The sequence below is a fragment of the Choloepus didactylus genome, chromosome 15 (assembly GCF_015220235.1).
Source record: "Choloepus didactylus isolate mChoDid1 chromosome 15, mChoDid1.pri, whole genome shotgun sequence".
NCBI lineage: Eukaryota > Metazoa > Chordata > Mammalia > Pilosa > Megalonychidae > Choloepus > Choloepus didactylus.
In genome coordinates, this window is record NC_051321.1 from 35,598,567 (window position 1) to 35,621,615 (window position 23,049).

Here is a 23,049-nt window from a genome sequence, read left to right on the forward strand (position 1 = left end):
GTCATAGGATAAACATCCCCATTGCCATTAGGAGAAAATGAAAGGAAAACAGGTATCCAATTGTTGATGCATTACCTTGGACACTTTATGGCCTTAAGACTCTAACCCCCTTTTATAAAAGCCAATCTATTTCTGGTATTTTGCACTCTGGCAGCATTAGCAAACTAGAACAGATTTTGGTGCCAGAAGTGGGGTGCTGCTGAGTCTGCAAATACCAACCATGTTGGAATGGCTTTTTAAATGGATAAGGGGAAGATTCTGTTAGAAATGTAAGGAGCTTGATAGAAAAGGCCTAAACTGCTTTGAAGAGACTGTTTGTGGAAATATGGACTCTAAAGATACTTCTGATGAGGCCCTGAGCAGAAATGATGAATGGGTTGTTGCAAACTGAAAGGAAGGCAATCCTTGTTTTAAAGTGGCAGAGAATTTGGCAAAATTGAGTCCTGGTGTTGGATGGAAGGCAGAATTTGAAAGCAACGACCTGGAATATTCAGCTGATGAGATTTCCAAGCAAAATATAGAAGTAGTAGCCTGGCTTTTACTTGCAGTTTATAGTAAAATGCGAGAGGACAGAGATAAGCTGAGAAATGAACTCTTGGTCTCAAAGAAATCAGAAATCGATAACCTGAAAAACTCTGGGCTTCCAGGGGGTGAAACCCCAGAAGCTATAGCCCAACATAAAGATGTAACCAAACATAGAACCCAGTTACCATTTCAGTACAAGCCAAGATGGGAGAAGGAGTTAAGCAGAAAGGATTTGTGGGAAGTCCTACTGTCTGACAGCTTTGACCCCTGTGTGCTTCATGAGAACCCAAAAGAATTTTTGCGAGCTCTTTACAGACAGAGCCACTGCCAGTCGGGACTGGAGGAGACAGACAAGGAACAAATTGAAGGAAAAACTTCTTCAAAGACAGAGCCATGAAGGTTGAGGTCTGGAGTCAAGAGGTCTCAGGCTGGGAAAGCGGAGTGGCCCAAATGCATGGAAAGGGTGTTTGCCCCGGAGATCAAGGGTGGGCCTTCCACCTCAATGTTCAGGAAAGGTGTTGCCACCTCAGGCCTCAAAGAAGGTGGAGCACATTCCCAGGGGACTGGGGAGAGCCTGGCCACCACCCCACTGCTCTGAAGGGGCTGAGCATGTGCCCAGGAGATGGAAGAGAATCCAGGTGCTGTCCCAATGTTTGAGGAGGGTGGGGCCAAGAAAGTGGTCTCCCCAATGTGTGGCTATGTTGGAGCACTCACCCCAGCGTTTAGAGAGGAAACGGCTGCCACAAAGGCCCTTAGGAAGGATTAGACAACCGCTCTCTCAAGCCCCAAAGATACAATGTCTTTCTGTTTATGACTCTCAGACTTTGAAATCTAATGGAGTTTGTCCTGCGGGTTTTAGGAACTGTTTTGGTCCTGTTAACTCTGTTTTCCTTTCAGTTTCTCCTTATGGCAATGGGAATGTTTACCCTATGACTGTCCCTCCTTTGTATATTGGAAGTACAAAACTTGTTCTTAAAAAAAAAAAAAAAAAGAAAAACAAGGAAAAAAAAAAGATGTAGTGCCCCCTTGAGGAGCCTGTGGAGAATGCAGGGGTATTCGCCTACCCCACCTCCATGGTTGCTAACATGACCACAGACATAGGGGACTGGTGGTTTGATGGGTTGAGCCCTCTACCACAGGTTTTACCCTTGGGAAGACGGTTGCTGCAAAGGAGAGGCTAGGCCTCCCTATGGTTGTGCCTAAGAGCCTCCTCCCGAATGCCTCTTTGTTGCTCAGATGTGGCCCGGTCTCTCTAGCTAAGCCAACTTGAAAGGTGAAATCACTGCCCTCCCCCCTACGTGGGATCAGACACCCAGGGGAGTGAATCTCCCTGGCAACGTGGAATACGACTCCCGGGGAGGAATGTAGACCTGGCATCGTGGGACGGAGAACATCTTCTTGACCAAAAGGGGGATGTGAAAGGAAATGAAATAAGCTTCAGTGGCAGAGAGATTCCAAAAGGAGCTGAGAGGTCACTCTGGTGGGCACTCTTATGCACACTTTAGACAACCCTTTTTAGGTTCTAAAGAATTGGGGTAGCTGGTGGTGGATACCTGAAACTATCAAACTACAACCCAGAACCCATGAATCTCGAAGACAGTTGTATAAAAATGTAGCTTATGAGGGGTGACAAGGGGATTGGGAAAGCCATAAGGACCACACTCCACTTTGTCTAGCTTATGGATGGATGAGTAGAAAAATAGGGGAAGGAAACAAACAGACAAAGGTACCCAGTGTTCTTTTTTACTTCAATTGCTCTTTTTCACTCTAATTATTATTCTTGTTATTTTTGTGTGTGTGCTAATGAAGGTGTCAGGGATTGATTTGGGTGATGAATGTACCACTATGTAATGGTACTGTAAACAATCGAAAGTACGATTTGTTTTGTATGACTGCGTGGTATGTGAGTATATCTCAATAAAATGAAGATTAAAAAATTAAAAAAAAATTAAAAAAAATAAAAAGGACAGGAATGGAATTCTTGGTAAAACTTTAAAAAAAAAAAAAAAAAAAAAAACTTGTTCTAAATTTCACAGGTCCACAGCCAAGAGGGACATTTTGAAGAACACATATGAGCTGAGAGAGGAGCTGCAGATGAGAGACAGTTGAAGACAGCTGCTGAAAGCAGACTCTTGATCCGGAGAAGCTAAGAGACGACAACGGCCTCAAGAACAACTGAGAGTGACATTTTGAAGAGGAGCTGTGGCCTAGAGAGGAACATCCTAGGAGAAAGCCATTTTGAAACCAGAACTTGGAGCAGATGCCAGCCATGTGCACTCCCAACTAACAGAGGTTTTCTGGACGCCACTGGCCATCCTTCAGTGAAGGTACCTGATTGCTGATGCATTACCTTGGACACATGGCCTTAAGACTGTAACTGTGTAACCAAATAAACCCCCTTTATAAAAGCCAATCCATTTCTGGTGTTTCACAATCTGGCAGCATTGGCAAACCGGAACGGGGGGAAGGAGGGATATGAGATGTTTTGGATGTTCTTTTTTACTTCTATTTTTTTTTTTTTTTATTCTTATTTTTATTTCTTGGAGTAATGGAAAAGTTCAGGGATTGATTGTGGAGATGAATTCACAGCCATACAATGATGCTGTGATCAACTGACTATGCACTTTGGATAATTTTGTGGTGTGTGAATATATCTCAATAACACTGCAAAAAAAATTTAGATTAAGAAATTTAATCAACAAACTTGACACCTCTCTTTTACAGGAAAATATAATGAATTTGAGCAAAGAAAAACAAAAAAAAAAGTTACTACGAACAACTATACACCAATAAACTAGGTAACCTAGACAAAATAGACAAATTCTTAGACACACACAAACTACCTAAATTGACTCTAAAAGAAACAGAAGATCTCAACAAACTTATTACTAATAAAGAGACTGAATGAGTAATCAAAGAATTCCCAACAAAGAAAAGCCCAGAACTAGATGGCTTCACAGGGAATTCTACCAAACATTCCAAGAAGACTTAACTCTAAGTCAACTTCAATTCAACTGAAGAGAACGGAACACTCCCTAATTCATTCTACAAGGTCAGCCTCACCCTCATACCAAAGCCAGATAAACATACAAGAAGAAAGAACTACAGACCAGTATTTCTTATGAACATAGATGCAAAAATCCTCAACAAAATTATAGCACACCGAATCCAGAAACATTATTAAAAGAATTATACACCATGATTTGTCCCTGGTATGCAAGGTTGGTACATAAGAAAATCAATTAATGTAATACACCACAACAACAGAATGAAGGAAAAAAATGTGATTACCTCAACTGATGCAGAAAAGGCATTAGACAAAATACTGCACCCCTTCAGGATAAAAACACTTAGAGCACTAAGAAAAAAAGGAAATCTTAACATGATTAAGTGCATATACGAAAAGCCCACAGATAGTATCCTACTTAATGGTTCCCTCTGAGATCAGGAACAAGACAAGGATGCCTGCCCACTTTATGTAACATTGTACTGAAAGTCTCTGCCAGAGCAATTAGGCAAGAAAAAGAAATAAAAGGGAACCAAATTGAAAAGGAAGGAGCAAAATTTTCACCATTTGCAGATGACATGATCCTATATACAAAAAGTCCTGAAAAATCTACAACAAAGCTCCTAAAGCTAATAACAAATCCAGCAAAATGGTGGGGTACAAGATCAACTTGCAAAAATCAGTAGTGTTTCTATACACTAGTAAAGAGCAAGCTGAGGAGAAAAATCAATTTAAAAAATTCAATTTACAACAGAAACTGAAAGAATCAACTATCTAGGAATAAATCTAACCAAGGATGTAAAAAACTTTTACTCGGAAACCTACAAAACTTTGCTAAAAGATATCAAAGAAGATCCAAATAAATGGAAGGACAGTCCATACTCATGAATTAAAAGACTAAATATTGTGAAGATGTCAATTCTATCCACAATGATTTACAGATTCAATGCAATCCCAATCAAAATTCTAACAGCCTACTTTGCAGAAATGGAAAAGCCAATTATCAAATTTATTTGAAAGGCTAAGTGGCCCCAAATAACCAAAAACATCTTGAAAAAGAGAGGGCTCACACTTCTTGAATTTAAGGCTTTTTACAAAGTTACAATGGTTAAAACAGCATGGTACTGGTACAAGGAAAGATATATAGACCAATGGACTAAAATCGGTCTATAAATAAAATAACCAATTGCTTTCTGACAAGGCTGCCAAGTCCAGTCAACTGAGAAAGAACAGTCTCTTCAATAAATGATTCTGGGAGAACTGGATAACTATATGCAAAAAAAAATGAAGGAAGACCCCGATCTCACAATGTGCTCGTTTGAAGCTGCTATGTTCCCCAGAAAATATTATGTTCTTTTAATCCAATCTTGTGGAGGCACATCCTATCGTTGGGTGGGACATTTTGATTAGGTTGTTTCCAAGAAGATGTGACCCACCCAACATAAGGTGTGTTTTAATCCCCTTGCTGCAGTCCTTTATGATTGGATAAAAGGCAGATGAAACTCCGAAAGCACTAAGAGACATTTTAAGAGAGACATTTTGGAGACAGCCTTTGAAACCAGAACCAAGAGTGAAGCTAAGAAATGAAATCCAGGATTTGCCCCAGAGAAGCTAAGAGAGAATCCACAGACACTTAGAGAGAAAATACCGCAGGAGAAGCAAGAAGGACCCACAGAGAGAAAGCCATTGAAACCAGAGCCCAGGTGAGAAGGACCAGCAGACGTCATCATGTGCCTTCCCATGTGACAGAGGAACCCCAGATGCCACTGACCTTTCTTCAGAGAAGGTATCATCCTGTTGATGTCTTAACTGAGACAGTTTCATGACCTTAGAACTGTAAATCTGGAACCTAATAAAACCCCACTGAAAAAGCCAACCCATTTCTGGCATATTGCATTCTGGAACCTTTAGCAAACTGAAACACATACTATACAAAAATTAACTCAAAATGGGTCAAAGTCCTAAATATAAGAACCAGGATGATCAAACTCCTAGAAGAAAATATAGAGAGGCCATCTTCAGGATCTTGTGTTAGGCCATGGTTTCTTAGACTTTACTCCCAAAGCAGAAGCAACAAAAGATAAAACAGATAAACAGGACCTCATCAAAATTAAAAACTTCTGTGCAACAAATGAGTTTATCACAAAAGTGAAAAGACAACCTACTCAATGGGAGAAAATGTTTAGAAACCACATATCTGATGAGGGTTTGATATCCCAAATACATAAAGAAATCTTATAACAACAATAAAAAGACAAACAACCCAATTAATAAATAGGCTAAAGACCTGAAATAGATATTTCTCCAAAGAGGATATACAAATGGTTAAAAAGCACATGAAAAGATGCTCAACATCACTAGTTATCAGGGAAATACAAATCAAAACCACAATGACATACTATTTTACACACAATAGAGTGGCTACTATTAAAAAAAAAAAAAGAAAAAGAAAAGTTTTGGAGAGGATGGGGAGAATTAGGAACACTTGTTCATTGCTGGTGGAGATGTAAAATGGTGCAGACACTGTGGAAGGCAGTTTGGCGGTTCCTCAGGACTCTATCTATGACCTGACAACCCCACTATCAGATATACACCCAAAAGAATTGAAAGCAGGGACTCAAACACATATTCGGGCACCAATGCTCATAGCAGCACCATTCAGTTGCAAAAAGATGGAAGCAACCCAGGAGTCCATCAACCGATGAATGAATGAATAAAATGTAGACTACATATGCAACGGAATATTACTCAGCTGTAAAAAGGAATGAAGTCCTGATACACATGACAACATGGATGAACCCTGAAGACATCATGTTGAGTGAAATAAGCCAGACACAAAAGGACAAATATTGTATGATCTCACTGTTTGAAATAATCAGAATAAGCAAACTCAGAGTTAGAATCTAGAATATACATTACCAGGGGCTGGGCTGAGATGCATATACAAAAAGGGGAGTTAATGCTTAATTTGTAAAGAATTTCAATTTAATTTGACTGTAAAGTTTGGGAAATGGATGGTGGTAATGGTAGCACAATATTGTGAGTGTAATTAACAACACTGAATTATATATGTGAATGTGGTTAAAAAGGGGAAAATTTAGGTTATATATATGTTACTAGAATAAAAACTAAAAGATAAAACATAGGACTGTATAACACAGTGAACCCTATTGTAAACAGTGGACTATAGTTAACAATTACAAAAATGTTCTTTCATGAATTACAAGTTTACCATACTAATGAAAGGAGTTAAAAATAGGGTGGTGTATGGAGGAAAAAAATACACCCTAATGTAAACTACAGAGTGGGAAATGTCAGAGTGTTTACATGGTAACTAACTAAGAAAATTTTTTTAAATCCAGAAACTACACTCACAAACAATGAACCCTAAGTTAAACCATGGACTTTTAGTTAATAGCACAAATATATAAATGTGCCATCACCAATTTTAACAAATGTTCACCACCAAGGCAAGGTGTTGATAGTGGGGTGATGTATGAGAATACTGTATTTTATGCATGATTGTTTTATAAACCTGCAACTTCTCTAATAAAGAAAAAATAAACTTATAGGATAACACAAAAAAATAAAATTTATTTCTATATTCTATATTTGCTATATTTCTAATTATTTTCATTTCCAAGTTCTTTGATATCATTATTCTTTCCGCTTCATTATACTTTACTAAGGATTTAACTGATCGTCTGTTCTTGCTGAGTCAGTTCATCAACCCCTAAACAACACCACATCTTGGTTACTCCCTACATTAACTAGAGGGAGCTAGAGCATGAGAAGGATGTTAAACTCAAAGTTCCCACAGTGGAAAGAGACAACAGAGCAAAACTAGTAATCCAACTTTGAAAACTAATTCCAATATATAACCTTCTTATCTCCACAATTAATACCAATATTAAGAAAGGCAGTGAACAAAAGCAAGAAAATATTCAAAATTTGTGTTTTTCAGGAATGTCTTTAAGTTTTCATGTTAGTTTTGTACATTTCTTATTTAGTTCTCCATTTTTCAGAAAATGGAAAAAATCTTTCAGAAAATTGCCACTTTCAAATTTGTTTTACCTGAGAGTTACAAAGCAAAATGACACTGAATTAACAAAACAGAAGCAAGCAAATAGAGTAAATAAACAATATTTTTATAAAATATGCAGAAGTATGGACAATTGACTTACCAAATCACTGGCATTTATTTTTGATAATAATAAAACTCTAGAGCATGCAGCTAATCTGTCTGAAGACAAACTATAAAAGTTCTCTTCCGATAAACTGCAACCTCACCTGTAAAATAACAATTTAACAAGTTATTTTTATAAAAACATAGTTACCATTTCTTTGATATCTAAAGGTTTCAGGCACTTATTTTTTACTCTTTGATTTCATAAGTACTAAGATATTAACATGGTGATTTGCCATAAGAATGTGCAATGAAAATAAAATACAAACACAACACACACAAATACTTTTTAGAAGCTAACACCAACAAAACAATAAGGAAATGCGACCTTTTCTCATTCTCAGCCATGTTAATTAATTATGGTACATTCATATTGTGGAAAATTATGCAGCCATTAAAAAGAGTAATATAGCTCTGTATGTACTGACATTGAGATCTACAAGACATACTGAATTTTTAAAAATGGAGAACTAAACAAAAAATGTACAAAACTAACATGAAGAAAACTTAAAGACATTCCTGAAAAACACAAAAATAGACTGCAACAAATAAAAAGCTACTCCCTGTCCTTGGGCAGAAAACTCAACACAACTCAACATCATTAGATGTCAGTTTTCTCCACATTAATTTATGAATTTAATGTAATCCCAATAAAAATACCTGCAATCTTCTTTATGGAGACAGACCAGTGGCTACTGAAGTTCAATGAAAAAATAAACATGTAAGAAGAGCCAGGAAAACACTGGGGTGAAAAAAACCACACTGGTCTGTGACAAACTATCAAACTTCTATAATTATAACTGTAATAATTGTGCAGGAATAGAGATACCAGTAGAAAATAACAGAAAGTTGAAAAATAAGCCCAATGGAAATTTAATACGATAAAGGTGGCATCTTAAATCACTAGGGCAAAATTGAACATTTTAAAGAAAATGATGCTAGGACAACTAGTTAGCCACCTGGAAAAAGATAATTAAAGCCATACTTTATTCATAAAAATAAACTCCAAATGGATCAGGGATCCAAACATAAAAACTCAAACCATACAAGTAACAGAACAAAGTATGGATGAACTCCTCTTTACCCTGGGTTTAGAAAAAGGTTTTCTAAGTATGACTCAAAATTCATTTGCAACAAAAGCTCCAAAAACTGGATTACAGATAATAAAAATCTAAGCACACAACATACATAAGAACACAAAATCCTCTATAAACAAAGTCAAAAGACAACTGAAAAACTGGGAGAAAATATTTGCAAAATACATGACTGATAAAGAGCTAATCTCCCTAATATACTATGAACTCTTAAAAATGTTACAAAAAAATAAAAAACACGATAGAAAATGAGTAAAGCTATAAGAAAACACAAGAAAGAGATAAAAATGAACCTTAAACTTATGAAAAGATGTTCAACCTCATTAATAACAAAAATGCACAGTAAAACTATATTGAGATACCTAGCAGGTTAGTAAAAATTAAAAAATACCACAACCCACAATGATGATGAGGTTGTGGGGAAACCAACAGTCTAATATATTGCTGATATGAATTCAAACTGGTACGACTCCAAAGTAAGGGATTTAGGCAGTATTTTTTAAAACTACATACTTTTAACCCAACCATCTCATTTCTAGGAATTTACCCAAAAATACACCTCCAAAATACAAAAATACATATTCACTGGGCTACTCATCGCAGCACTGTTTGTATATGCAAAATATTAGAAACAGTCTTAGTGTCCCTATCTAAGACAATGGTTGACTAAACCGTGATACATCCTCACAATGGAGTACTATGCAACTGTAGAAAAGGGAAAGAAAAAAAAATGAGTAATAGCTCTATAAACCAATGTGGAGTGAATTCCAAAATACAGTGTTATGTGAAAAAAAAAAAGTGCAAAATAGTACTGTATGCTATCTTTTGTGTAAGAAAGCAGCAGAAATGAGAAAATATACATCTGCTCATTCCCATACACAGGAAGGATAAATCAGAGAATAATGAGATTGGCTACCTATAGAAAATGGGTGGAAACAGGGTAGAAAGGATAGAAAGAATGCAGGGGGTGCCACTGCTCTGAATATATATTTTTTGTACAATTCTGACTTTTGGAGCCATGTTAATGTTCCACATACTCAAAAATGAATAAATAAAACCAAAAAGAATGGGGAGAAAAATTTAGAATACAAATATAAACAAACGTACCAAATTGTATTTCAAATGAGTAGTAACTAGGGGCTGGGGGTGGAGGTGGGGGGAGGCAATGTCAGGGAGAAAATGAACCCAAGTAACTTTTTAACAGTTTTTAGGTCCGTACTATCCCAGGGAAATATAATATAAATCACATGTGTAATTTAAAATTTTCTAGTAGCCACGTTAAAATAAAGTAAAAAGAAATACCAAAATTAATTTGAATAGTGTATTTTAGTCAATCTAATACACCAAAAATATTTCAACATAAATCAACATAAAATATTATTAAAAATATTGAGATATTTTACATTCCTTATTTTACATTAAGGTTTCAAAATCTGGCGTGTATTTTATACTTAAAACACACCTCAGTTCACACGGTTAGATTAGTGGCTACCCTACTGGACGTGGAGATTTAGATTATATATCCTCAGACTAAAGAAAAAAAAAACTATAAACAAATATTAAACTCTACTTAGCAGGTTTCTTTTAAATAGAGGCATGAAACAGCAATTCTTAAAGAGTTTTCTGAAATTCCAGGATTGAGCTAATAAGTAAAAATGCTATGAAAACTGGAGGCTGGGATTCTCATTGTTAGAAAGAGGAGTTGCAAGTATGGAATGAGGTTAAAATAGAATAAATCCTGTGGTATTAGATTAGAATTGGAGGTATCAGTAAAAAAACTCCTTTTAATAGATAGACAGATAAAGATGTATATGAGTATGTATATATACACACATACACACACTTACATCCATCTATTTCCTAGCTATGTCTGCTGAAAGGGCCTAGAAGCAGTAACAACCAGCAGCAATGAGGACACCTAGAGTCCAGATTATAGCTTAAAAAAACAATTCTCTAACTAAAAGGAACCAAGGCTGACTGATTCCAGGATTGGGGCTGGGAAAGTACAAGAAGAGTTTAGAAAATCTTGTAGTAAAAAGGAATGAAGTGTTCAAAGAATAACAAGGACATGCCAAAAGGAGACAGGAACATGAACAGGTTCCTACTGGCCAAATCAGAGACAATATGAGCCTCACATCAGCTCCCAGAAAAGTCTAACTCTTCTAGATTGAAAGAATTTCTAGGTACCTAAAATACCCAGCAGAGTAGATAAAATATAGACCCACATCAAGCCACATCATTGTGAAATTTCTGAACACTAAGGACAAAGCAGAGATCAAGCAAGTCTTCAACAAAAAGATCCAAACAAAGGAAGAGGCCTCATATTGGCTTAGGACTTTTCAAAAGCAAAGGATGAGGGCAAAAAAAAGTCTTTCAAAATTTTGAAAATTATTTCTAATCTAGAATTTTCTGTTCACCCAAACTATATTAATCAAATGTAAGGATAGGGAAAAAAAACATTCTCAGACATACAGAGGCTCAAAAAATTATATTCCATGTATCCTATCTTAAGAAGTTACTAGAGGATTGAAAATTTTAAAGTTCTCACAAATTTTGGAAAAGACTGATTAGTAGTAGCCACGGTAAAAAGTTACCACCAGAACCAATTTTAAACCTATTCAACTGATCAAAGACAACTCACCTCAGCAGACACCCTACAAGCCAAACCAATCATCATGTTAACCCTTTGCTTCTGAAAGTCTACTAATCACGGACAGATTCATTCCAATAAATACATCCCTAAGATCCAACAAGTCTCACCCAAGTGTCCTTGCTTATATAGATGATGTCAACCCATTTTCACCTCTTAATCTCTGAACCCCACGCTTCCCAAAAATACTATATAACATTAGCAACCTGTTTAACTAGATATTCCAGGTATCAAGTGATGTTCTCATTATTCTTTGACATCAAATGAAGAAGTAAATCAAAATAAAGGGAGAAATGGGGTAACAGAAAAACAGGCGTTCCAACACAGGAAAGAAGTGATGGAATACTGGTGAAGGGGGATTCCAAGATTTCAGGATAACTGTGTGCCAAAAGTAGAAGGTCGTCAACCCAGATTGAAGCTATGTGACACAAAAGCAGGTATTTGTTGAAGGCTGTCAGCCCCACACTCTATGCCATAATACTATTTGACATAACTATTAGAAGATGTACACCTCCTAAGCCAGAAGGTAAATGAAAAATGAAAAGGATACAAGTTCCAATAATACTGGGAATCAAACTCAAAAGGATAGAAAAGTCTAAGGATGGAAACAAAAGGAAATCATCCCAGGAAAACAGCTGTGCAGCAGGCCACAAGAGTAACTAGCTCAGATAGTAGACATCTCCATGACAGATGTTCCCCAGAATTAAGAAAAAATAAAAAAAATGGAACTGACAGATTACTTGATTGACTTTGTAGAAAACTGCACTGAAAGGCTATTTAAGAGCTACCGGCAAATAGAATTTGCATAGGCATAATTTATGTCAACACATTATTAACTATTTCATTTAAGCAAATACTGTAATATAATTAAAATTGGGAGACTAGGGGAGAAGTAGCAATGGAGATGGTGGTTTAAGGACAATAAAAAGTTATTAACCATAATAGAAACTAATATAATGAATATGGTGAATTCAAAGATAGTATTACACACCTATCATTTAGAAATATGGAGATATGTATTTGCCAGAAGAAACAGCTTAAGGAGTTGAAAGTTGTTATCTTTAGGAAGGGACTGGAAAGAATGGGGAGGGATGGGACAAGAATTACTCTCTATATCTTGTTATAAATCCTTTCTCTACTATTTCACCTTTTAAACCTTATCTATTTTAAACTATATACATGCTGATAAGTATTAAAAAATCATTTAGAAAATTACTTCACAGAAACAAAAACCAAACAGCAACGTGTGACCTTTTAATCTTAAATATACTGTTAATCATGTTTTATACTGTAGAATGTAGGGGACCTAGAGATACCAATTAGTGGAGGGGGAATGATAATCTAATAAGAACAGATAAACTATGGAGGGTAATCTCAATGTTATGGGAATGCTCAGGAATGATTATGGTTTGTAAACTTTCTTGGATATAGTAAGATCATGTTGGAAGCAATAGAGTTATTTTAGGTTTGTTTTTTCTCTTATTCCTTTGTTTCCTTAGGGGCTGTTAATTTTCTTGGGGTATGGTAGGAACATGTTGGAAGCAATGTAGTTATTTTAGATTATTTGTTTTTCTTACTCCTCTGTTTGGACATGGTTTATTAATTTTCTTGGGGTATGGTAGGAACATATTGGAAGCAAAGTAGTTATTTTAGGTTACTTGTTTTCCTTAATCCATTGCTTCGTTTGAAATGTTGTGGGGTTTTTTTGGTTGTTGTTTGCCTGTTTGTTTTTAATTTTTTGATAAACAAAGTTAAAAAATTGAAAAAAAATCAGTAGAAAAACGGGAGTAAAAACTAAATGACAAATAGGGTGGGATGGGGGGATGGTTTGGGTATTCTCTTTTCACTTTTATTTTTTATTCTTATTCTGATTCTTTCTGATGTAAGGAAAATGTTCAGAAATAGATTGTGGTGATGAACGCATAACTATATGATCATACTGTGAACAGCTGATTGTATACCATGGATGACTGTATGGTTTGTGAATATATTTCAATAAAACTGAATTAAAAAAAATATATACTGTTAATCATTCAAAAATGTATAAATAGACAGGCGGGGCAAGATGGCAGACTGGTGAGCTGTATGTTTTAGTTACTCCTCCAGGAAAGTAGGTAAAAAGCCAGGAACTGCGTGGACTGGACACCACAGAGCAATCTGTCTTTGGGCATACTTCATACAACACTCATGAAAACGTGGAACTGCTGAGATCAGCGAAATCTGTAAGTTTTTGCGGCCAGGGGACCCGCGCCCCTCCCTGCCAGGCTCAGTCCCGGGGGAGGAGGGGCTGTCAGCTCCAGGAAGGAGAAGGGAGAATTGCAGTGGCTGCTCTCATCGGAAACTCATTCTACTGATTCAAACTCCAACCATAGATAGACTGAGGCCAGACACCAGAGACTCTGAGAGCAGCCAGCCCAGCAGAGAGGAGACGGGCATAGAAGGAAAACAACACGAGAAGCTCCAAAGTAAAAGCAGAGGATTTTTGGAGTTCTGGTGAACACAGAAAGGGGAAGGGCGGAGATCAGGCCTTGAGGCGCATATGCAAATCCCGAAGCAAGGCTGATCTCTCTGCCCAGGGCACCTTTCCTTAATGGCCCTGGTTGCTTTGTCTATTAGCATTTCAATAACCCATTAGATCTCTGAGGAGGGCCGTTTTTTTTTGTTTTTTTTTGTTTGTTTGTTTTTTTTTTTTTTAAATCCTTTTTGCTTTTTCTAAAACAATTACTCTAAGAAGCTCAATACAGAAAGCTTCAAAGAATTGAAATTTGGGCACGTCAAGTCAAGAGCAGAACTAAGAGAGCTCTGAGACAAAAGGCAATAATCCAGTGGCTGAGAAAATTCACTAAACAACACAACTTCCCAAGAAAAGGGGGGTGTCCGCTCACAGCCACCATCCTGGTGGACAGGAAACACTCCTGCCCATCGCCAGCCCCATAGCCCAGAGCTGTCCCAGACAACCCAGTGTGACGGAAGTGCTTCAAATAACAGGCACACACCACAAAACTGGGCGTGGACATTAGCCTTCCCTGCAACCTCAGCTGAATGTCCCAGAGCTGGGAAGGGGGAGCAGTGTGAATTAACAGAGCCCCATTCAGCCATCATTTGAGCAGACTGGGAGCCTCCCAACACAGCCCAGCAGCCCAGAACTGCCCTGGGGGGACGGCACTCACCTGTGACATAGCACAGTCATCCCTCAACAGAGGACCCGGGGTGCACAGCCTGGAAGAGGGGCCCACTTGCAAGTCTCAGGAGCCATACGCCAATACCAAAGACTTGTGGGTCAGTGGCAGAGACAAACTGTGGCAGGACTGAACTGAAGGATTAGACTATTGCAGTAGCTTTAAAACTCTAGGATCATCAGGGAGATTTGATTGTTAGGGCCACCCCCCCTCCCCGACTGCCCAGAAACACGCCCCACATACAGGGCAGGCAACACCAACTACACACGCAAGCTTGGGACACCAATTGGGCCCCACAAGACTCACTCCCCCACTCACCAAAAAGGCTAAGCAGGGGAGATCTGGCTTGTGGAGAACAGGTGGCTCGTGGACGCCACCTGCTGGTTAGTTAGAGAAAGTGTACTCCACGAAGCTGTAGATCTGATAAATTAGAGATAAGGACTTCAACTGGTCTACAAACCCTAAAAGAACCCTATCAAGGTCAGCAAATGCCACGAGGCCAAAAACAACAGAAAATTATAAAGCATATGAAAAAACCAGACGATATGGATAACCCAAGCCCAAGCACCCAAATCAAAAGACCAGAAGAGACACACCTAGAGCAGCTACTCAAAGAACTAAAGATGAACAATGAGACCCTAGTACGGGATATGAAGGAAATCAAGAAGACCCTAGAAGAGCATAAAGAAGACATTGCAAGACTAAATAAAAAAATGGATGATCTTATGGAAATTAAAGAAAATGTTGACCAAATTAAAACGATTCTGGACACTCATAGTACAAGACTAGAGGAAGTTGAACAACGAATCAGTGACCTGGAAGATGACAGAATGGAAAATGAAAGCATAAAAGAAAGAATGGGGAAAAAAATTGAAAAACTCGAAATGGACCTCAGGGATATGATAGATAATATGAAACGTCCGAATATAAGACTCATTGGTGTCCCAGAAGGAGAAGAAAAGGGTAAAGGTCTAGGAAGAGTATTCAAAGAAATTGTTGGGGAAAACTTCCCAAATCTTCTAAACAACATAAATACACAAATCATAAATGCTCAGCGAACTCCAAATAGAATAAATCCAAAAAAAACCCACTCCGAGACATATACTGATCACACTGTCAAACATAGAAGAGAAGGAGCAAGTTCTGAAAGCAGCAAGAGAAAAGCAATTCACCACATACAAAGGAAACAGCATAAGACTAAGTAGTGACTACTCAGCAGCCACCATGGAGGCGAGAAGGCAGTGGCACGATATATTTAAAATTCTGAGTGAGAGGAATTTCCAGCCAAGAATACTCTATCCAGCAAAGCTCTCCTTCAAATTTGAGGGAGAGCTTAAATTTTTCACAGACAAAGAAATGCTGAGAGAATTTGCTAACAAGAGACCTGCCCTACTGGAGATACTAAAGGGAGCCCTACAGACAGAGAAACAAAGACAGGACAGAGAGACTTGGAGAAAGGTTCAGTACTAAAGAGATTCGGTATGGGTACAATAAAGGATATTAATAGAGAGAGGGAAAAATATGGCAAACATAATCCAAAGGATAAGATGGCCGATTCAAGAAATGCCTTCACGGTTTTAACATTGAATGTAAATGGATTAAACTCCCCAATTAAAAGATATAGATTCGCAGAATGGATCAAAAAAAATGAACCATCAATATGTTGCATACAAGAGACTCATCTTAGACACAGGGACACAAAGAAACTGAAAGTGAAAGGATGGAAAAAAATATTTCATGCAAGCTACAGCCAAAAGAAAGCAGGTGTAGCAATATTAATCTCAGATAAAATAGACTTCAAATGCAGGGATGTTTTGAGAGACAAAGAAGGCCACTACATACTAATAAAAGGGGCAATTCAGCAAGAAGAAATAACAATCGTAAATGTCTATGCACCCAATCAAGGTGCCACAAAATACATGAGAGAAACATTGGCAAAACTAAAGGAAGCAATTGATGTTTCCACAATAATTGTGGGAGACTTCAACACATCACTCTCTCCTATAGATAGATCAACCAGACAGAAGACCAATAAGGAAATTGAAAACCTAAACAATCTGATAAATGAATTAGATTTAACAGACATCTACAGGACATTACATCCCAAATCACCAGGATACACATACTTTTCTAGTGCTCACGGAACTTTCTCCAGAATAGATCATATGCTGGGACATAAAACAAGCCTCAATAAATTTAAAAAGATTGAAATTATTCAAAGCACATTCTCTGACCACAATGGAATACAATTAGAAGTCAATAACCATCAGAGACTTAGAAAATTCACAAATACCTGGAGGTTAAACAACACACTCCTAAACAATCAGTGGGTTAAAGTAGAAATAGCAAGAGAAATTGCTAAATATATAGAGACGAATGAAAATGAGAACACAACATACCAAAACCTATGGGATGCAGCAAAAGCAGTGCTAAGGGGGAAATTTATAGCACTAAACGCATATATTAAAAAGGAAGAAAGAGCCAAAATCAAAGAACTAATGGATCAACTGAAGAAGCTAGAAAATGAACAGCAAACCAATCCTAAACCAAGTACAAGAAAAGAAATAACAAGGATTAAAGCAGAAATAAATGACATAGAGAACAAAAAAACAATAGAAAGGATAAATATCACCAAAAGTTGGTTCTTTGAGAAGATCAACAAGATTGACAAGCCCCTAGCTAGACTGACAAAATCAAAAAGAGAGAAGACCCATATAAACAAAATAATGAATGAAAAAGGTGACATAACTGCAGATCCTGAAGAAATTAAAAAAATTATAAGAGGATATTATGAACAACTGTATGGCAACAAACTGGATAATGTAGAAGAAATGGACAATTTCCTGGAAACATATGAACAACCTAGACTGACCAGAGAAGAAATAGAAGACCTCAACCAACCCATCACAAGCAAAGAGATCCAATCAGTCATCAAAAATCTTCCCACAAATAAATGCCCAGGGCCAGATGGCTTCACAGGGGAATTCTACCAAACTTTCCAGAAAGAACTGACACCAATCTTACTCAAACTCTTTCAAAACATTGAAAAAAATGGAACACTACCTAACTCATTTTATGAAGCTAACATCAATCTAATACCAAAACCAGGCAAAGATGCTACAAAAAAGGAAAACTACCGGCCAATCTCCCTAATGAATATAGATGCAAAAATCCTCAACAAAATACTTGCAAATCGAATCCAAAGACACATCAAAAAAATCATACACCATGACCAAGTGGGGTTCATTCCAGGCATGCAAGGATGGTTCAACATAAGAAAAACAATCAATGTATTACAACACATTAAAAACTCGAAAGGGAAAAATCAATTGATCATCTCAATAGATGCTGAAAAAGCATTTGACAAAATCCAACATCCGTTTTTGATAAAAACACTTCAAAAGGTAGGAATTGAAGGAAACTTCCTCAACATGATAAAGAGCATATATGAAAAACCCACAGCCAGCATAGTACTCAATGGCGAGAGACTGAAAGCCTTCCCTCTAAGATCAGGAACAAGACAAGGATGCCCACTGTCACCACTGTTATTCAACATTGTGCTGGAAGTGCTAGCCAGGGCAATCCGGCAAGACAAAGAAATAAAAGGCATCCAAATTGGAAAAGAAGAAGTAAAACTGTCATTGTTTGCAGATGATATGATCTTATATCTAGAAAACCCTGAGAAATCAACGATACACCTACTAGAGCTAATAAACAAATTTAGCAAAGTAGCGGGATACAAGATTAATGCACATAAGTCAGTAATGTTTCTATATGCTAGAAATGAACAAACTGAAGAGACACTCAAGAAAAAGATACCATTTTCAATAGCAACTAAAAAAATCAAGTACCTAGGAATAAACTTAACCAAAGATGTAAAAGACCTATACAAAGAAAACTACATAACTCTACTAAAAGAAATAGAAGGGGACCTTAAAAGATGGAAAAATATTCCATGTTCATGGATAGGAAGGCTAAATGTCATTAAGATGTCAATTCTACCCAAACTCATCTACAGATTCAATGCAATCCCAATCAAAATTCCAACAACCTACTTTGCAGACTTGGAAAAGCTAGTTATCAAATTTATTTGGAAAGGGAAGATGCCTCGAATTGCTAAAGACACTTTAAAAAAGAAAAACGAAGTGGGAGGACTTACACTCCCTGACTTTGAAGCTTATTATAAAGCCACAGTTGCCAAAACAGCATGGTACTGGCACAAAGATAGACATATAGATCAATGGAATCGAATTGAGAATTCAGAGATAGACCCTCAGATCTATGGCCGACTGATCTTTGATAAGGCCCCCAAAGTCACCGAACTGAGCCATAATGGTCTTTTCAACAAATGGGGCTGGGAGAGTTGGATATCCATATCCAAAAGAATGAAAGAGGACCCCTACCTCACCCCCTACACAAAAATTAACTCAAAATGGACCAAAGATCTCAATATAAAAGAAAGTACCATTAAACTCCTAGAAGATAATGTAGGAAAACATCTTCAAGACCTTGTATTAGGAGGCCACTTCCTAGACTTTACACCCAAAGCACAAGCAACAAAAGAGAAAATAGATAAATGGGAACTCCTCAAGCTTAGAAGTTTCTGCACCTCAAAGGAATTTCTCAAAAAGGTAAAGAGGCAGCCAACTCAATGGGAAAAAATTTTTGGAAACCATGTATCTGACAAAAGACTGATATCTTGCATATACAAGGAAATCCTACAACTCAATGACAATAGTACAGACAGCCCAATTATAAAATGGGCAAAAGATATGAAAAGACAGTTCTCTGAAGAGGAAATACAAATGGCCAAGAAACACATGAAAAAATGTTCAGCTTCACTAGCTATTAGAGAGATGCAAATTAAGACCACAATGAGATACCATCTAACACCGGTTAGAATGGCTGCCATTAAACAAACAGGAAACTACAAATGCTGGAGGGGATGTGGAGAAATTGGAACTCTTATTCATTGTTGGTGGGACTGTATAATGGTTCAGCCACTCTGGAAGTCAGTCTGGCAGTTCCTTAGAAAACTAGAGATAGAGCTACCATTCGATCCAGCGATTGCACTTCTCGGGATATACCCGGAAGATCGGAAAGCAGTGACACGAACAGATATCTGCACGCCAATGTTCATAGCAGCATTATTCACAATTGCCAAGAGATGGAAACAACCCAAATGTCCATCAACAGATGAGTGGATAAATAAAATGTGGTATATACACACGATGGAATACTACGCGGCAGTAAGAAGGAACGATCTGGTGAAACATATGACAACATGGATGAACCTTGAAGACATAATACTGAGCGAAATAAGCCAGGCACAAAAAGAGAAATATTATATGCTACCACTAATGTGAACTTTGAAAAATGTAAAACAAATGGTTTATAATGTAGAATGTAGGGGAACTAGCAGTGGAGAGCAATTAAGGAAGGGGGAACAATAGTCCAAGAAGAACAGATAAGCTATTTAACGTTCTGGGGATGCCCAGAAATGACTGTGGTCTGTTGGTTTCTGATGGATGTAGTAGGAACAAGTTCACTGAAATGTTGCTATAGTATGTAACTTTCTTGGGGTAAAGTAGGAACATGTTGGAAGTTAAGCAGTTATCTTAGGTTAGTTGTCTTTTTCTTACTCCCTTGCTATGGTCTCTTTGAAATGTTCTTTTATTGTATGTTTGTTTTCTTTTTAACTTTTTTTTTCATACAGTTGATTTCAAAAAAGAAGGGAAAGTTAAAAAAAAAAAAAAAAGAAAGAAAAAAGACAAACAAGGAAAAAAAAAAAAAAAAAAAATATTTTGTGCCCCCTTGAGGAGCCTGTGGAGAATGCAGGGGTATTCGCCTACCCCACCTCCATGGTTGCTAACATGACCACAGACATAGGGGACTGGTGGTTTGATGGGTTGAGCCCTCTACCATAAGTTTTACCCTTGGGAAGAAGGTTGCTGCAAAGGAGAGGCTAGGCCTCCCTGTATTTGTGCCTAAGAGTCTCCTCCTGAATGCCTCTTTGTTGCTCAGATGTGGCCCTCTCTCTCTGGCTAAGCCAACTTGAAAGGTGAAATCACTGCCCTCCCCCCTACGTGGGATCAGACACCCAGGGAAGTGAATCTCCCTGGCAACGTGGAATATGACTCCCGGGGAGGAATGTAGACCCGGCATCGTGGGATGGAGAACATCTTCTTGACCAAAAGGGGGATGTGAAAGGAAATGAAATAAGCTTCAGTGGCAGAGAGATTCCAAAACGAGCCGAGAGATCACTCTGGTGGGCACTCTTACGCACACTTTAGACAACCTTTTTTAGGTTCTAAAGAATTGGGGTAGCTGGTGGTGGATACCTGAAACTATTAAACTACAACCCAGAACCCATGAATCTCGAAGACAGTTGTATAAAAATGTAGCTTATGAGGGGTGACAGTGGGATTGGGAATGCCATAAGGACCAAACTCCACTTTGTCTAGTTTATGGATGGATGTGTAGAAAAGTAGGGGAAGCAAACAAACAGACAAAGGTACCTAGTGTTCTTTTTTACTTCAATTGCTCTTTTTCACTCTAATTATTATTCTTGTTATTTTTGTGTGTGTGCTAATGAAGGTGTCAGGGATTGATTTAGGTGATGAATGTACAACTATGTAATGGTACTGTAAACAATCGAAAGTACAATTTGTTTTGTATGACTGCGTGGTATGTGAATATATCTCAATAAAATGATGATTAAAAAAAAAAAAAAAAAAAAAATGTATAAATAAAATTTTCAATTGAAAGTGGGAAAAACATCCTATGGAAAAAGTTTGCCTTTTTTTTTTTTTGGAACATCTTCATATTTCTAACACTGGAAGAGCATAAATATGTAAAATATGAAAGTTTTAAAAATAAAAAACAAACATGCAAATAACCAACTGAGTGGACAGAAAGAATTCAGTACCTGTAATACGAGGAAAATTGTAGGCTTGATCTTATGCACAAATTCACTAAAGCCCAGGACACAGTGCAAATAGCACATTTAAATTGAATTTGCTCATTTATCTATTTAATGAAGTACAATTAACAGCAGAGAGAGAGATTAGATATATAAAAGGTCTAAGATATTAAAAACACTGGCCAAAAAACAACCAAATTGAACAGTGGATATAAGACTGGGTAAAATTTCAGGCTTAAAACAAGAGGCTTATTAACTATCAATCTGACTACACACTATTGCCATATGAAGTATTTTGGCCAACATTAATATTAAATGAGAAGAAAATTACTTTTTAATTTTATATTTTATATATACACAAATTTTATTTCTTATGAAAGACTGATAATCCTAAGAGAGAATTCAAATCTAGATACTCCAGAACTCACCCTCCTAACCAGTGTACACCAGCACTTATTCCAAAGATGCTATCACAGCTTAAGACTTTTTTAATATCCTCAGCAACCAGGATATTCATTTAAATATTCTCCATGGTAATAAATTTTATGCCTTTGCAGATTAATTTTCAAAACTTCCAAATATCACTTACAAACAAGTATGGTAAAGAAGATAGGTGATCAAGCAAGATAATACTCCTTTTGGGACAAAGGATTTGACCATCAAGTAATGATTCTGGTCTTTATGGTTCAACTGTTCTAAAGGCAGTTTCAAAATAGAAATTCCAAAGAATATTTATTTGCTATAATAAAGGCGTGGCCTCTCAGACAGATTACTTTAAAAGGGATAGCTTGGATTTGGATTAACAAGTTATTTTTAAAGCACCATATTTTTTAAACTACCACTTATATTATCTAATACCTAACTCATTATTGTTCTCCCTAGATTTGAGGTCCTTTCCCAACGTCACTATCAATGACCACAACACACTTGATATGTCAGGTTCAAACTCGGAGGTATTCTGACTCTTCCAGTTCTTCTAACTTCGTATCATATTGTTCTTCCTCCATATGTTTTCTACTTCCACATTACCCCACGACTGGTGTACTGAAACTCACCAGCTACTCCCTACTTGAGGTTATCCCACATCAGAAGCTGCCAGGACATCTTTCACAAACAGTTTTCATCATGACTCCCAACAGAAGTACTATCACCAATTGGAGGAAAGCTAAGTTTTTGAGCCTAGACTTGAAGCCTCCCATCAGCTCTTCCTCACTATAAACTTAGCAAATCTCCCCTCCTATTACTCATCATCAGTAAAAATCACACCTTCCATTTGTGCAGTAATGTTAACATTCTTTTTGTCTAACTGTACTCATATTTTGCTCCCAACTTTTCACCATTCTGTCTGCAATTTTCTTTTGTCCTCTGTAGTCAATTTGTTCTTCTATCACTTCCTTCAAAATTCCCCTTTTCACAAAGCCATTCCTAAATAACCTCACACAGATATTGCTATATTTTGCATTCCTCAACAGAGATGATCCAGTAG

General features: G+C 37.2%; 1 protein-coding gene across 7 annotated transcripts in view; it reads right to left on the bottom strand.

Moving 5' to 3' along the window:
* The window catches only part of R3HCC1L (R3H domain and coiled-coil containing 1 like), a 177,873-nt gene that overhangs the window by 135,952 nt on the left and 18,872 nt on the right, over positions 1–23,049 (bottom strand). For 5 of the 7 annotated variants that reach the window (XM_037805265.1, XM_037805270.1, XM_037805269.1 and 2 more), the window contains exon 2: positions 7,717–7,822. The exons of the other annotated variants lie outside the window; for them this stretch is intronic. The gene's annotated coding sequence lies outside the window, so the exon portion shown is untranslated. The remainder of the gene's footprint in view (positions 1–7,716; positions 7,823–23,049) is intronic. 7 annotated transcript variants of the gene reach the window in all.